Below are 12,950 nucleotides of genomic sequence, written 5' to 3' on the forward strand. Positions count from 1 at the left end.
GGGCTCCGCAGTCTTGTGGAGGGGGAGGAATCGGGGCCCTAGCGAGCACCTCAGTTGTGCTGGTGCGGGCGAGCCGTGGCATGGGTCATGGCTTGCCTAGCCCACCACATCACGAGTTCCCTGATTCCTATCGAGTTCCTCGTGGGGGCCCCGTCCTTGGGGCTCCTGAGGGCTCCGTGCCGGGGCGCCCGGCCTGGCCGTCGTTCCGCGAGCGCGCCATTGGAAGAGTGAAGGAAATATGCCCTGGAGGCAATAAAAAAGTTGTTATTTTATATTTCCTTATTCATGATAAAGGTTTATTATTCATGCTAGAATTGTATTGATCGGAAACCTTAATACATGTGTGAACACATAAACAAACACTGTGTCCCTAGTGAGCCTCTACTGGACTAGCTCGTTGATCAAAGATGGTTAAGGTTTCCTAACCATGGTCATGAGTTGTCATTTGATAATTGGATCACATCATTAGGAGAACGATGTGATGGACAAGACCCATCTGTTGGCTTAGCATTATGATCGTTCAGTTTTCTTGCTATTGCTTTCTTCATGTCAAATACATATTCCTTCAACTATGAGATTATGCAACTCCCAGATACAGGAGGAATGCCTTGTGTGCTAAAAAAATGTCACAACGTAACTGGGTGATTATAAAGATGCTCTACAGGTATCTCCGAAGGTTTTTGTTGAGTTGGCATAGATCAAGATTGGGATTTGTCACTCCGAGTATCGGAGAGGTATCTCTTGGCCCTCTCGGCAATACACATCATAAGCTTGCAAGCAAATGACTAAGGAGTTAGTCACGAAGTGATGTATTATGGAACGAGTAAAGAGACTTGCCGGTAAGGAGATTGAATTAGGTATGAAGATACCGACAATCGAATATCGGGCAAGTAACATACCGATGGACAAAAGGAATTACGTATGTTGTCATAATGGTTTGACCGATAAAGATCTTTGTAGAATATGTAGGAGCCAATATGGGCATCCGGGTTCTGCTATTGGTTATTAGCCGGAGAGGTGTCTCGGTCATGTCTACATAGTTCTCAAACCTGTATGGTCCGCATGCTTAACGTTATATGGTGATATAGTATTATATGAGTTATGTGATTTGGTGACCGAATGTTGTTCGGAGTCCCGGATTAGATCACAGACATGACGAGGAGTCTCGAAATGGTTAACAGGTAAATATTGATATATCTATAGGACGATGGTATTCGGACACCGGAAGTGTTTCGGCGGGTACCGGGTACTTATCAGGTCACCGGAAGGGGTTCCGGGCACCCCCGGCAAAAGATATGGGCCTTATGGGCCAAGAGGGAAAACGCACCAGCCACAACGGGCTGGTGCGCCCCCCATATGGGCCGGCCAAGGTGGAGAAGGAAAGGGGAAGGAGGAAAGGAAATAAAGGGTCCCCTTTCCTTTCCCCATCCCCCTCTTTCCCTCTGACAAATAAGGCAGGGGGCGCGCCACTTGGGAGGACTCCAAGTAGGATTCGGCCTACTTGGGGCACCTCCTGACTGCCTTCCCTTTCCCTCCCACCTATATATATATATAGATAGAGTAGCACTATTCTGATCCCAGGATCAGAATAGTTATTTGGATCACGATCAGCCCTATATAGAGGCGATGGGTTGTTCCCAAACTCCTTAAACGGTGGTGACAAAAGTAAAAAAAATCCAGTCCCTCCAGCTCCCTCCCAATCCCCCGATCCCACCAGCTCCTGTGAACTTCTCGATCCACCAGCTCCCTCCCAATCCCCCGATCCCCGCTGCGCCCCAGCACCCCGCGCCGCCGCCGCGCGTTCTCCCAGACCACCTCAGTCGAGTTTACCCGCCACCACTTGCCCACACGCCCATGGGCCCCGCGCCACCAGACCCCGCACGCTGCAGGAGATCCCTGACGCAGTCCTCGATCGTGCGCCCTCCCTAGATCATCCCACCGCTGTGCGCCTCTCCGGATTCTCCTGCCGTCACGTGTCGTCCCCGGAATCCCACATTCCCCGCCAGATCCCGCCTCCCCTCCATGTTGCAGCTGCCGCACCTCTCCACCATGCGTCGCCTGGTGGAGACAATATTTGGGGCGGCGCCTGGCCACCGCGCGCCTCCGCCGGGCCCTGCCACCTCAGCCTCCTCCCGGTGGTGCTCCTCCGCCAACGAGGCGCCCCGGATCCGGTGACGAGCTCATGGCCCACACACCGCTGCAGGGTACCTCCTCCCACTGACGCCCGACACCTTGTTGCCCATCGCATTCTTCCTCCCCATGTGGCCGCATCTGGTCTTCTTGAGTCACATGCCAGCTACTGCACTATTGCTGACCCATTGAAGTTTTTGTGTTGCTGCAGCACGGCGGAGAGGGTTCACCGCCTCCCCGTGCCTCTCTCTCCCCTCACCTCATTCCCTTGTCCTCAAGAGAGGCGTAACGATAGAGGGATCGGTGTTGAACAAATCCTGTTATATGCCAAGTTCAACCAGAGCGACTACTGCAGTTCGCCCTACTTAACAAGGGCATTCAAAAGCAGATGATGCCGTACAGTTGGTGATGCAGCTATGGATATTGTGCATGATGCTGCTACTATGTGCAACAGGGGATTTGATTTGATTTTAAAAAATGTATTTGGATGAGTTCCCCCCAAAAGAAGAGTTCCCACAAAAAAGAATGTTTGGCAGGTCAGATACAAAAACGACTGAAGTTCAAAATGATAGTAGAGTGTGATACAAAAAAGGAGAACTTTGTAATTAAAATATTAGTTGAACTAGAAAAGAAGATAGCAGTGAAAGTATGTGTGTCATGCAAGCAGAGTACTAGTTGTACATGAAGTTCAAAGAAAACCCCATGTCTGCTCCCCACGGCACTCCCAGGGACACGCCACAACAACCAATAGAGCTCCATCGTGACCCTTACTATAGAACTTGTGTTACACCTGAAGTTCAACACAAGAAGTATGCGTGTCTCGTAAGTTCAACAATTTCTAAAAAAATCCTTGAAGTTCGAAATTTAAATAATAGGGTGGTCCAATGTATCTTACAAATGTGTGATTTTCCCCGTTACTATAGAATAAACCAAGAAGTTCAAAAATTAAAAATGGAGCAGTTCGAAAAGTTTATAAAAAATGGCGTTTCTACATTTTACTAAACAATTGGAGAAGTTCAAATTATATAACATAGAGGTTCAAAATGTTTATTCCAAAACCAAGAAGGTCAAATTAAAAAAATCGAGTGGTTTAAAAAGTTTGTAAACATGGATTTGCCCCAGTTTTTTTTAAGATCTGGAAGTTCAAATTTAAAGAAGTGAGTGGTTCGATGTTTATTCCATAACTAGGACTTTTCCCTTTACTAATGAATAACACCAAGAAGTACTAATTAAAAATAAAGTTGTTTGATGTTTATAAAAATCTTAGATTTCCCCCGATACTAAAGATTAAAATAAGAAGTTCAATTTTAAAAAACAGAGTAGTTCAACACATATTAAAAACTCAGGTTTTTCTCATTACTGAAGAATAAAACAAAGAAGTTCAATTTTAAAAAGTGGAGCAGTTTGATATTTATTTGAAAACTCGGTTTTTTTGGTCACTAAAGAATAAAACCAATAAGATTTATTCAAAATAACGAAGAAGTTCGATGTTTCTAACAAAGCTCTATTTTTCACATTTTTAAAGAAACACACAAACAATTTCAAATAATAAAGTTAGAGCGGTTCGATGTCTATAAAAAACACAGATTTTTTTCGTTACTTAAGAGAAATAGAGAGAAGTTCAAATTGACAACAGAGGGAAGTTCACATACTGCATGGGTGTGTGTTTCGTATGAGACAATAGGAGTAAAAAGGCGAAGTCCAATATTTTTGTTGCTAGAAGTTCAAGTGCACAGACCGAGAAAATTCGAAAAGTTCCTCTTGTTCAACAAGTTTCCACAACGGAAGCTCAAATTAAAATAACAAAAAAAGTTTAGAAAATTTAATTAGTAAATGGACTAAAAGAAACCTAAAGTTTCAAATTAAACTAATGGAGTGGTTCAATGTTTATTGAAAACTCGAATTCTAACCGCTAATAGAAAATAAAACCAGCGTGAGGTTTGAATTAAAATAACATGGAAGTTTGGAGTTTATTAAAACTGAAGATTTACATGTTTGAAAAACAAAAACAAAAACCAATGCCATTTGGCATTTTTAAAACCAACTCACAAAATGAAAAACATTTCTTGCTAGAAGTTCAAGTGCTCGACGAGGGAAATTCTGAAATTGTGACCCACTTTATGCACACATAATTCTCTCTCCCGTTCGTGTCTATGTTTTCACAAATAAATCAAAATTTAAACAAGGTGGAGGAGGTCCAATATTTATGATAAAACTAAGATATGTTAATGCTAAAGAAAATAAACCAAGAAGTCCCAATTACAAAATATAGAAGTTCGATATTTATAAAAAAACACAGGTTTTATTTCACTACTAAAGAATAAAATTAAAGAAGCTCACATGAAAATAAAAAGAGTAGTTTGATGTTTACGAAAAACTCAAATTCTTTCCATATATAGGAAAAATAAAAGTATGAGGTTCAATTTAAAAAAATGTTGATGCTTATTTGAAAACATATTTTTTTTCTAAGAAATAAGACTAAGAAGTTAAATTTAAAATAACAAAGAAGTTCGAAGTATGAAAAAAACTCAGATTTGTTGCAAGAAGTTCACGTGCACCTCCGTGCATGGTTCAGAATTTATATTGCGGGACGTCCGACCTCCAATTACATGTTTTAAAATGGCAAAAAATGGCGTTCGACCATCAATTACGTGTAATTCGATGTATACACAAAAATGCGACAGAAGTTCATTGTGAAAACAATGAGAAGTTCAGGTACTACAAGGAATACATTTCACGTGAGAATAAAAGTATAGAAAAACAAAAACTTAAAAGGTTTGTTGAAAGAAGTTCAAGTGCTCTTTCCAGGAAAGTTCAAAAATTCTTGCGAGAGAGGTTCACCTTGTATTTCCATGTTCGATTTTTTCCGTACAAAAATCGAATACAATTCTTTACTCAAAAATATAAAAAGGTGGAGTTCATATTGAAATAATAGATAAGTTTGGAGTTTATTAAAACCTAGGATTTACCTATTCAAAAAATAAAAAACAACGCCTTTTTTTTTACTTTTAAAAACAACTCATCAGCGAAAAAAATGGTTGCTAGAAGTTCAAGTGCTCGGTGAGGAAAAGTTCAAAAAATTCTTGTGAGAGAGGTTCACCGTGTATTTAGATGTCCAAAATACGTAAAAAATGTTGTTTTTTGGGTTTTAAAATAATTGTCTCAAACCAGAGAGAAGTTCAAAGTGATAATAACCAGAAATTCACGTACTGCATGGTGTGTGTTTCGTATAAGAAAATTACAATAAAGTAAAACAGAGTGAAGTTCAAACAGACATGCCCAGAAGTTCAACTACTTCACACAGTGCAAAAACAACACGTCAAAAACAGAGTGAGGTTCAAACAGACATGCCCGTGAAGTTCAACTACTTCACACAGTGCGTTTCCATTCGCAATGAAGGAAAAAATCACGATCTCGTCATTTCTCTAATTTACTTCAAAACAACAGGAATATCATGTGTGTAAGTTTAAGTCCTCGATCGAAGAAAGTTAAAAAAATATTATGAGAGAGGTTTGTACAAAAAGAGTATCATTTGTGTAACACTGACGAAATGGATGAGAAAATTACAAAGGAAAAAACGTCACAGAAGTTCAACGTGAAAACAGAACAAAGTTCAACTACTATAGTGAATGAATTTGAGATGAAAAACTTTTAAAATCGTCGCGAGTATGAAAAAATGATCAACACGGGAAAGTTGCGTGTTTAAAGTAGCTTTCCATTGGTATATCACTTGCTCAATTCCAGTGAGTGGATGGAGAGTTACGAGCAGTGGATGAAGAGCTACGAGCAAGAAAGGAACGTGAAAAAACAGAGTGAAGTTCAGGTACACGCGCCGAGAAGTTCAGGTTCTTCACGCGGTGCATTTTCGAAGAATCTGTTTCGCGATAAAGGCAGAATGCATGATCCCGCCATTTTCGAAATTACTTGAAAACAGCTAGGAATCAGAGAAAACCATCAACATAAAAAAGTTTCGCATTTTCCGTAGCTTTTCAGCAGTATATTATTTGCCCCATTCCGATAAAATTTGTAGAAATTACGGCGAAAATACGTTTTTCGCGATTTTCGAAACTGGCCTAAAACCGTAAAGAATTGGGAGAAACAATACATACCAAAAAGTTTCACATTTGTTCAAGCTTTCCAAGGCCATATCATTTGCTGCATTCGGATGCACGGTTAAAAATTAGCTCGAAAATACGAACTCGGTAGAACTTGGACCATTTTCTAAATTACTCTTAAACCATTCAAAATTAGAAAAAAAAACTTTCAAGATGAAAAAGTAGCGCATTTTTATAAGCTTTCGAACGCCGTATAATATGCCTCCATTGGATTAGCCGTTTAGAAATGACATCGCAAAAACGAACTCAGCTGTTCGGTTTACGAAATTTTATGTTTTTTCAAATTACCTTTAACCATAGGGAATTAGAGAAAACTTCCAACATGTGGAAGGAGCGGTTTTGCAGCAGCTTTCCAACGCCATATTATATGCCTCATTCCGATAAACGGTTTAGAAATGCGATCAAAAATACGATTCATGTTTTTTGTGCGAAGAAAAAACAGTTTTCAAAACTGCTCTTAAACCGCTTATATTTTGCCAAAAATTTAAGTTGGGTCATGATATTGGTGTCCATAGCTTTCCAACGGTATATCGCAAGCCCCATTTGGGCAATATTGGCGGAAGTTCAACCTAGTTCGCAGGGAAGTTCAATGTACTACTAGCGGGGCAGGTCAGGTTGTGATCCGAATATTATTCAGATCCCGTGATCAGAATAGTGTTTATGTATGTATATATATATATATATATATGTGGGGGGCCTAGCACACCCCAGCCAATTGTTTAGCCGTGTGCGGCACTCCCCCCACCACCATTTACTCCCCTAGTCATATTTTCGTAGTGCTTAGGCGAAGCCCTACGACGATCATTTCACCATCACCGTTGCCACACCATCGTGTTGATAGAACTCATCTACTACCTCGACCTCTTTCTGGATCAAGAAGGTGAGGGACGTCACCGAGCTGAACGTGTGCAGAACGCGGAGGTGTCGTGCGTTCGGTACTTGATCGCTTGAACCACGAAGAAGTTCGACTACATCAACCGCGTTAAGAAACTGTTTCGCTTACAGTCTACGAGGGTATGTAGACACACTCTCCCCCTTGTTGCTATGCACCTCCATGGATGGTGATAGTCATACTTCTTACCACCAACGTCTTATTTTGATTCGGCGGTATTGTGGGATGAAGCAGCCCGGACCAACCTTACATGTCCACGCACATGAGGCCAGTTCCACCGACTGACATGCAACTAGTTTTGCATAAAGGTGGCTGGCGGGTGTCTGTTTCTCCTACTTTAGTTGACTCGAATTTGACTATGGCCGGTCCTTGAAGAAGGTTAAAATAGCAAACTTGACGAAACACCATTGTGGTTTGATGCGTACGTAAGAATGGTTCTTGCTAGAAACCCGTAGCAGCCATGTAAAACTTGCAACAACAAAGTAGAGGACGCCTAACTTATTTTTGCAAGGTATGTTGTGATGTGATATACGTTATTGTATGAGATGATTATGTTTTGTAAGATATCATGCAACCGGCAGGATCCTTATGGTTGTCTCTTTATTGTATGAAATGCAAACGCCGTGTAATTGATTTACTTTATCACTATGCGTTAGCGATAGTTGTAGAAGCAATAGTTGGTGAGACGACCACGATGCAACGATGGAGATCAAGGTGTCGAGACAGTGACAATGGAGATCATGACGATGCTTTGGCGATGGAGATGAAAAGCATGAGATGATGATGGCCATATCATGTCACATATTTTGATTGCATGTGATGTTTATCTTTTATGCATCTTATTTTGCTTAGTACGGCAGTAGCATTATAAGATGATCCCTTCACTAAACTTCAAGGTAAAAGTGTTCTCCCTAAGTATGCACTATTGCTACAGTTCGTCGTGTTGAGACACCATGTGATGATTGGGCATGATAAAATCTACGTTCACATAAAACGGGTGCAAGACAGTTTTGCACATGCTGAATACTTGGGTTAAACTTGATGATCCTAGCATGTACAGACATGGCCTCGGAACACTGGAGATCAAAAGCTCGAACGTGAATCATATAGTAGATATGATCAACATCGAGATGTTCACCATTGATGACTACCCCATCTCACGTGATGATCGGACATGGGTTAGTTGATTTGGATCACATAACACTTAGAAGACTTGAGGGATGTCTATTTAAGTGGGAGTTCTTTAATAATTTGATTAATTGAACTTAATTTATCATGAACTTACTCTTTATAGTTTTGCATATCTATGTTATAGATCAATAGCTCGCGATATAGCTCCCATATATTTTTCATATGTTCCTAGAGAAAACTAAATTGAAAGGTGATAGTAGCAATAATGCGAACTGGGTCCGTGATCTAAGGATTATGCTCATTGATGCACAGAAGAATTTTTCCTTGATGCACCGCTAGGTGACAAACCCGTTGCAGGAGCAGATGCAGACGTTATGAACATTTTGCAAGCTCAATGTGATGACTACTTGATAGTTTACTGCGCCATACTTTACGGCTTAGAACCGGGACTTCAAAAATGTTTTGGACACCATGAAGCATATGAGATGTTCCAAGAAACTAAAAATTGATATTTCAGATTCATGCCCGTGTCGAGAGGTATAAGACCTCGAACAAGTACTTTGCCTACAAGATGGAAGAGAATAGCTCAGCCAGTGAGCATGTACTCTGGATGTCTGGGTACTTCAATCAATTGAATCAAGTGGGAGTTAATCTTCCAGATAAGATAGTGATTGACAGAGTTCTCTAGTCACTATCAGCAAGCTACTAGAACTTCCTGATGAACTATAATATGCAAGGGATGACAAAAATGATTATCGAACTCTTCGGGATGCTCAAATGAGCGGAGGTAGAAATCAAGAACGAGCATCAAGTGTTGATGGTTAACAAGACCACTAGTTTCAAGAAAAAAAGGTGAGGGAAATAAAGGGAACTTCAAGAACAATGGCAAGTAAGTTGCCACTCCCGTGAAGAAGCCCAAAGCTGGACCCAAGCCTGAAACTGAGTGATTCTACTGCAAAGGGAATGGTCACTGGAAGCAGAACCGCCCCAGATACTTGGCAGATAAGAAGGGATGGCAAAGTGAACAAAGGTATATTTGATATACATTTTATTGATGTGTACTTTACTAGTGTTTATAGCAACCCCTCGGTATTTGATACTGGTTCACTTGCTAAGAGTAGTAACTCGAAACAGGGGTTGCAAAATAAATAGAGACTAGTTAAGGACGAGGTGACGATGTGTGTTGGAAGTAATACCAAGGTTGATACGATCACCATCGCACATTTCCTCTACCTTTGGGATTAGTGTTAAACCTAAATAAATATTATTTGGTGTTTGCGTTGATCATGAATATGATTAGATCATGTTTATAGCAATATGGTTATTCATTTAAGTCCTAGAATAATTGTTGTTCTGTTTATATGAATAAAACCTTCTATGGTCATACACCCAGTGTAAATGCTTTATTGACTTATTGGTGATAATGCAACATACTTGTGGAACTGCCGTTTAGGTCATATTGGTGTAAAGTGCATGAAGAAACTCCATGCGAATGGACTTTTGGAATCACTTGATTATGAATCATTCGATACTTGTGAACCATGCCTTATGGGAAACATGACTAAAAGTCCGTTCTCCGGAACAATGGAGTGAGCTAATGACTTATTGGAAATAATACATACCGATGTATGTGTCCGATGAGTGTTGAGGCACGTGGCGGGTAGCGTTATTTTCTGACCTTCACAGATGATTTGAGTAGATATGGGTATATCTACTTGATGAACACAAATCTGAAACATTTGAAAAGTTCAAAGAATTTCAGAGTGAAGTGGAGAATCATCGTAACAAGAAAATAAAGTTTCTACGATCCGATCGCGGAGGCGAATATTTGAGTTATGAGTTTGGCCTTCATTTAAAACAATGTGGAATTGTTTCACAACTCACGCCACCTAGAACACCACAGCACAATAGTGTGTCTGAACGTCGTAACCGTACTTTACTGGATATGGTGCATTCTATGATGTCTCTTACTGATTTACCACTATCATTTTGGGGTTATGCATTAGAGACAGACGCATTCACATTAAATACGGCACCGTATAAATCTGTTGAGACGACACCATATGAACTATGGTTTGGCAAGAAACCTAAGCTGTCGTTTCATAAAAGTATGGGGATGCGACGCTTATGTCAAAAGGCTTTAGCCTGATAAGCTCGAACCCAAAGCGGAGAAGTGCGTCTTCATAGGATTCCCGAAAGCTATTGGGTATATCTTCGACCACATATCCAAAAAGGCGAAATCTTTTGCTAAGAATGGGTCCTTTTTAAAGAAGGAGTTTCCCTCGAAATAAGTGAGTGGGAGGAAAGTAGAACTTGATGAGGTAATTATACCTTCTCTCGAATTGCAAAGTAGCACATCACATAAAATAGTTCCAGTGATGCCTACATCAACAAGAGAGGAAGCTAATGATGATGATCATGAAACTTCAAATCACATTAATACTTGACCTCATAGGTCGAACAAAGCATGTTCCGCACCAGAGTGGTACGGTAATCCTGTCCTGGAAGTCATGTTACTAGACCATGACGAACCTACGAACTATGAAGAAGCTATGATGAGCCCAAATTCCGATAAATTGCTTGAGGCCTTGAAATCTGAGATAGGATCCATGTATGAGAACAAAGTGTGGACTTTGGTGGATTTGCCCGATGATAGGCAAGCCATTGAGAATAAATGGATCTTCAAGAAGAAGACAGACGCTGATGGTAATGTCACCATCTACAAAGCTCGACTTGTCGCAAAAGGTTTTTGACAAGTTCAAGGGGACTACGATGAGACCTTCTCACCCGTAGTGATGCTTAAGTCAGTCTGAATCATGTTAGCAATTGCCGCGTTTTATAATTATGAAATTTGGCAAATGGACGTCAAAACTGCATTCCTTAATGGATTTCTTAAAGAAGAGTTGTATATAATGCGACCAGAAGGTTTTTTCGATCCTAAAGGTGCTAACAAAGTGTGCAAGCTCCAGCAAGCCATATATGGACTGCTACAAGCATTTCGGAGTTGGAATATACGCTTTGATGAGGTGATCAAAGCATATGGTTTTATACAGACTTATTGTAGCGACCCAACCTCAGACAGTCAAGCCTCTGTGTATCTGTGCCATCCCTGGATCGGTATGCTGGCACACACAGTACATCAATGTATATATCAAAGTGCAATCACATGTATAAATAATGTAAAACTGATATATATACCTCATATGTCTCAGCGGAAACAAACCATCGGGTGTGGAGTCCCATCAACGCCATCGGCAAGTTGAGTGTAGACCGTAACCCTGTATCGTAACTCTTACTCATCGAAGAAATATCTGCAACATGATACATTGCAGCCGTGTATGTCAGTACATTGAATGTACCGGCAAGATCACAATAAGAGAAAACAAATGATAAACTATACTATATGCAATATGGCTTTGTGGCTCCGTATCTGAGTTTTGTTTGCATAAAAGCTGGTTTTATTTTCCCTACAACAAAGGAATATCAGGAGTCTGTACTACGGAGTTTTCTATCATGACATGGTTCCGCCAACCGATGTCTCATACCCAAATCATCATAAGTTGCCCACAATTAAATTATCAGTCCGGTGTTGAGAGTTTCGAGATAGATCCAAGTCCAGAGGCTCAAACTGTCCGTAACTGAGGACATGGCTAATCGATTAGGTTTTAACCCTCTGTAGAGGTTTGTACACTTTACCCGCAAAAATTCGATCCCTCTCTTTACATTCTCGCACTTCAGGGTGTTTGAGAACAAGATGACCGAAACATGGTCTTCCGAAGAGTTCCTCTGACCACTGTCCGGTGCTCATCCAATCCTACCGTAGTTCTACATCTTCTATCACCGTCCCAGCCAGAGTCACCACTAAGGTCAACCAAGCCAGAGCCCATAGTGACTTGCGGTTGCACAGGTAAGCTTCCGGGGATGAAGTATCCTTCCATCTCTTTGAGTCTGGCAGAAGCTTTCCGCAAGATGTCATGGCGCTTCTCCATGCATCTCGGCCAACCACTGGTTTCTCCAGGGTGCCCGTCAACCGTGCTTCACCCAGTAGTGTGTATTGAATTCTTGTCTCGAGTCTCGAAATTTTGAGGAGTCCTGAAGATGCAGTCCTTGCTGGTGCCATCATGAAGTTGTCGCCATTGACGTAGAGTCCTCCTTCTTCACACCACTCTCATGCACTCATACCAAATCCCGTCTACTATAGCATAGCATTAAAATATATAACATCCCGGGTTTGGTAACAGGGAGATGGTCCCTACCTCATGCATTCTACTCAACTACAAGATTCAATAACACTACTGGAGAGACTGTTAAAAGGGTGATACTACATGCAAATAAACATAGGTATGGAAAACATGGTCAAAGTGAACTTGCCTGGCCAGTTGGTGAAGATATTATCGCTCTTAAAAACTTGATAAACTAATCGTCACTCTCCGATGAAATCTATACAAGAAAGCATAGTATTCACATAAGCAATCATTCTAGCACTCAATCATAACAATCAAAATAACAACGAAATCGAAATAGGATCGAAGGTAAAAACCAAATAAAACTCCAAATCACTCAAATAGACTTATAGGGCTAATCTACAACACAACAACTCTACCTAACAACAAGTAAAAATCCTAAAACAAAAAATACTTAACACAAGGTAAAAATAATTATTCGCTATGTAACATAAAGTA

The sequence above is a fragment of the Triticum urartu genome, chromosome 6A (assembly GCF_056163025.1).
Source record: "Triticum urartu cultivar PI428250 chromosome 6A, HENAU_Tu73, whole genome shotgun sequence".
In the NCBI taxonomy this organism is placed as follows: Eukaryota; Viridiplantae; Streptophyta; class Magnoliopsida; order Poales; family Poaceae; genus Triticum; species Triticum urartu.